The sequence below is a fragment of the Vulpes vulpes genome, chromosome 1 (genome assembly GCF_048418805.1).
Source record: "Vulpes vulpes isolate BD-2025 chromosome 1, VulVul3, whole genome shotgun sequence".
Lineage (NCBI taxonomy): Eukaryota > Metazoa > Chordata > Mammalia > Carnivora > Canidae > Vulpes > Vulpes vulpes.
In genome coordinates this window covers 2,636,101-2,641,377 of record NC_132780.1, presented here as the reverse complement: position 1 = coordinate 2,641,377, position 5,277 = coordinate 2,636,101, and positions in this window count along the sequence as shown.

Here is a 5,277-nt window from a genome sequence, read left to right as displayed (position 1 = left end):
CTTTCTGATGCCAGGATGTGCCCCCCTCCTTTTAAAAAAAAATGCCTTTGGAAAAAAAAAAAAACTTTCATTCTGAAACTTCCTTTCTGGTTTGGGTCAATTCTGCAGATTTACATGAAAGGTCCCCATCAGACCAGTGGGTCGCGAGGTCCCTGCTGGCGTCTGCTCCTGGAGCGTGGCTGGATCCCAAGCGCCTCTCCGCTGCCCGGCACCTGGAATCTGCGGTTCCGCGCGCTCTCTGCGCGGCGAGGACTCACGCATTCCCACTTCGTGAAATCACATTATTCTAATGAGAATGCAAATGAAAGGAAAACGCTGTGGGAAATGGCTCTAGATGAGTCGCTTGTCAAAAATGTTTTACTGGGGAGGGGGTGCGGCGGAGGGGCGGGGGAGCCAGGCTCCCTCGCTCGCCCAGTCGCGTTTTCTGGGGGACTCGCGTTGGGTGGCACATGGCCAAGTCTGAAGGAAACACATCTTCATTGATGTGCCTATTGTTACTGGTTCTTATTCATGGTATTTAAACAACTCATGCAGGTTTTGACAGCTTTTCCCTTTTCGTATTTACAGGAGACTTTGTATTTTGGTAAAAATTTCTGAAGACCAGCCGTCCAGGGAGGCCGGGAGACAGGTGGGGTCCAGGGGAGCTTGGGTGTGGCATCGACGGAGCCCCTCAAAGCTCGGGCCCGGGAAGGGATGCTGAACACATTTGCCATTGAGACACAAGAAAGAGGGTGGCCTTTGGTTATCCTGCCAGGTAACTAAGCCACTCTTTAGGGGGAGGTGGATACGGAGTGCGGACGACTGCAAGTGGGGTTTCTCCTGGACCATTGCACCCCTAACTCTTCCATCACATCTAAAAGTGATATCCGGTGCTATGTGGCCTTGGGCTCTTATTTTCCACGTAGTGGATGAGAACCCCAGTGCTTCTGTCTCTGTCACTGAGGCCACAGGAGGTGTGTCCTTAATGTCCTTACAGCAGTTCACCTGCATCCTTGGTGCTCCAAGGGGCAGCTGGGCACACCTGCATGCAGCCCTGTGTGAGATGGCATCTTCTCAGGGTGGACCAAAGCGATGCAGGTCCCTCGGTGAACACAGGACCTGTCAGGCATGTAACAAGGTAGGTTCAAAAATAAAGTTTGGCACGACTCAAAATAAAACAACAGTCTTGTGAGGGCCGCGGAGAACAGCCCCGTAGTTGGGGGGAGACAGTTTGGAAGCTGCCCCGTCGGTTGGTTTGGCCTCCAGGGCACGTAAGGGAACTCGGGTGTGCTCTGGACCCTTTGGACCGAGGGACAGTTCATGTATGTTCTTAATAAGATGTTAATTTTCCATAGCATGCCATTAGATTGCAACACATTTTTTAGGGAAAGATGTTATCTTTATGGAGTTGACTTATTTGCAAACTTAACATAAGCTTTCAAACCCACAGAAAATATGGCAGTGTGTTTATATTTAAAATAGATTTTAAAAAATCCAGTGAGTTACTGTGAATTTACTTACCGCCCAATAATACAGGGATAAAAATAATTTATGCTCCTATTTTAATTAAAAGCAAATCATTTTTGTAAAGCAACAGGAGCTCAGTCTAGTGGTTAGAACATGCAGTGGGAGTGGAGACTCTTTTAGCTTTCTTCTTGGCTTGGGTGTGGACTGGCTGCCTGATTGGGGGCAGGCTCTTTACTCTCCTTTTAGATTGCACCAAACTTACCGAAACCATGCTGTGTGGAGTCGCTAACCAAAGGCATCCCATGTGGCAAAGTCCCAAGCCCCCATCTGGGATGTTGACAGTTGATGTCAAGGATAGAAAGAGTGCTTCAGGGTGGAAAGTCTGGCGCCTGAGCCGGCCAGGCCACATAGGATTTTCCATGTTACCACAAGAGTTGGAAGTTAGAGGAGCAGCATGTTATGTTTGAAGGGTCTCTGGTTGATTCTCTTGGCCACGCTGGAGGATATCCAGTGTCCATAGACAGAAACGTGCCGAAATCCCCTCTTGGTCCCAAGGCCGGTCCATTTCCCAGGCTCAAGAAGAAGGATAAGGTAACAAATGGGAGGAGATATGGATAAAAATAATGGTCATGAGAGATGCTGCAGCCCACAATCACTCTTGCTCTATATTCCCTCATCCAACACGTGGTTACTGAGCACCTACTGCATACCTGCTTTGGAGATGAGCTGGGTCTGTGTGGACTGAGGCATCTGAGGAAGACTCCATGGCTAAGGGAGAGTATTGATGGGACCTGAACATTGCTGAGACTCCAGAGAATTGCTGGGCATTCTTTGGGGACACAAATGAGGTACAAAGAATGGTGTCTGTCATCCAGGGATTGCGGTCATGTTGGAGACCCAAGGCAAGGTTTCAGCCCTGAGAGATAAATACCAACACAGGTAGCTTTGGTTGAGTGTTGACCTTTGTGAAGTAGTCAATAACAGGGAGACCCCTCCTGTTGTCTGAGTCTATGGCTCACGTGGGGATTAGGAAGGAATGGGCTGGTGTAGACTGGTGTAAAGAACACTGGACTCAAAAAATAAAAAAAAAAAAGAACACTGGACTCCAAGTCTGAAAACTGGGTCTGAAAACTTGAATCATCTGCACATGTACTCTGGTTTTGGACAAGGCTCTTCATTGGCACATTGTCTACAACCAAAGTAGGTTGAGGTTAAGGTGAGATGGATGAGAGAGCATGCTTTATGAACTATAAAGCACAGTGTACGGATATAGTAACTTGTCTTACTCTTTGACTTGTCATTTGTATCAGCTTCTTTTTTTTGTATATTTTTTATTGGAGTTCTATTTGCCAACACATAGCATAATACCTAGTGCTCATCCCATCAAGTGCCCCCCTCAGTGCCCATCACCCAGTCACCCCGTTGTATCAGCTTCTTGTAATCCCTAGAAAAAAAAAAAAGACTTTGAATTTTCCCCCATGATGGAGCACACAGGTAAACAGACATTGGTCAGTCAGTGGTAGGTGGATGGATGAATTTGTATCGGCTGCTTCCAGAGGTGTCTGAGACTCATCACAACAGGGTGAAAATATCATTTAAGAAGGAGAAAATCACTTGGTTGGAAAATGAACAGACATACTTGGCTCTTCATTTCTACATGGTAATGAGCATGCATGTGCCGTTCTGGTTTCCACCAATGTGCAGGAGTGAAGCAGGAGGGGAAGACCACAAGGGGCTCATTTTCTGGCTTCCTTCTGGGCGCTTTCCCAAAAGGGCATCCTTTCTTATCTAATAGCTCTGAAAGTTGTCTCATTCCCTCCCTTTCCCCACCAAGGCCACTAAATCTGGTGAATCTGGCAGAAAGTCTCCATAAGCTATGCATGTGCTAGGCTGTACTGATGTCACAGACTAGCAGATCAAGGGTATGACAGTCCCTGTACATGGGCCACTAAGGAGCTGGAATCTTACCTCCAGAAAATAATTAAACATGACCAACAATTTAGCTTTGGTTCTCACTGTGATTGTGATGGAGGTAAGGAAGAGCGCAGGACTTTTCACCCTTTGTAACATTTCTGGGCCTCAGTTTCCTTATTGGTAAAATGGGTAATAATAGTATTTCCCTAGAATCACTGATACAAACATTTGAGGAGAGATGTATGTGAATGCTAATTATTATATCAATTGTGCCCTAATGTGATTCAAAATGGGAGGAGTCAATAGGGGTTGGAACAGTCAGGAAAAATGGCATGGCAAAGAAGAGGAAATTGCTGGACCTTGAGGTTTCCAATCCTAGTCCCAGACAAACAGAGCACGAGCTTGGTGAGTGGGAAAAAATATCACGGCCTCGAGTCCGATGAGGTAGCAGAGGTGATTCTTTCCTTCGCTGCCACGGAAGCCACGAAGACTATATGAGAAGCAAGGAGGGGAGCAGACAAAGAAACAAGGGAGCTCATCTCCCAAGACATCAGTTTGAAATACTCGAGGGGAGAAGAACAGGACGAGAGGAAATTCAACCAGATAGGGACTAGAAGTTGAGAGCAGAGGGTGAGGAGCTCAGGCTGGGGAAATACTTGTGGGCCATGTACTCACTCATCCAACAGAGAGCTATGGAGCATCTTCCCTGTGCCATATACTATTGCATGCCCCTGTGGATAGGGTAAAAAAGAAAAAAAATCCCTGCTATAGGTCACATTCTAGCAGGAAGGAGATAGAGTAAAAATAAAATGGTTAAAGTGTGTAACGTGATAGAAGGTTCTAGATGCTGGGGGTAGGGGCCTATAGACTATCAGTGGAAGGGGGGGTGGTGGTCAATTTTAGATTTGGTGGTTAAGGAAGTCTTCATGTTGAAAGTGATATTTGAGCAAAGAGTTGAAGGAGGTGACCCCAGGAGACCAATTAAGAGGCTAACACAAGGACACAGATGAGTAAAAATGATGTTTTGGATCATAATGCCTGTTGCCGCGCCCTTTTGAGCTGTCGAAGAGCCAGCAGGGTTTGCTTATGGGCTGGATGTGGGGTGAAAGAGAGCAAATAGTTGGGGATGGTTCCAAGTTTTGGCGCCGGGTGAAAAGGAAGGCTAGGATACAGAAATCTGGGGAGGAGTAGGTTGAAAAAGACAAAACAAAACAAACCCAGGAGCTCAATTTTGGACACATTAAATGTGCAAATGCCCATTGGACACCTAAGTAGCATGCCGGGTAAGCATCTGGATATATGATTCTTAAGTTCAAGGGAGAGGTCCTGGCTGAGGTTGTAAATTTGTCAAGTTTATCAGCATATGGATGGGATTTAAAGCTATGAAACTGAATGTGCTCATCAACGGACTGAATATATAGAGCTAAGGAAAGAGGTCCGCAGGCTGAACTCTGAAGCACCTCTCCAAGGGGGCTGAGCAAGTAGGGAGCATTCAGCAAAGGAGGCAAAACTTGGAACCAGTGACGCCGGAGGAAAACCAGGAGAGTGTCGTGTACTGAAAGCCACAAAGGAAAAGTTTCCCGAGGAATGGGGAATAATTAGTTGTGCCGCAGAGATGTCAAACCAGCGAGGACTGGGGATTTACTTGGATTTAGCAACATGGAGGTCATTGACCTTGACTCTACGGAGACTGGCCTCCATATGCACAGTAAGAACATGATAGTGGGTTGGAGACAAAAGATCTGAATTCTAATCCCAAATTCACCACACTCTTTTCTGTGTGACTTTGAAAAAGTTCCTCTGTCCTCATCTTTGTTTTCCCGTCATCCGTAAACGTGAGGTGATAGTAAATTCTGTGCACCCCAACTCAGATTTTCATGACTTAGGATACGCGTAGCTCTTAAGGTAAAATCGGAT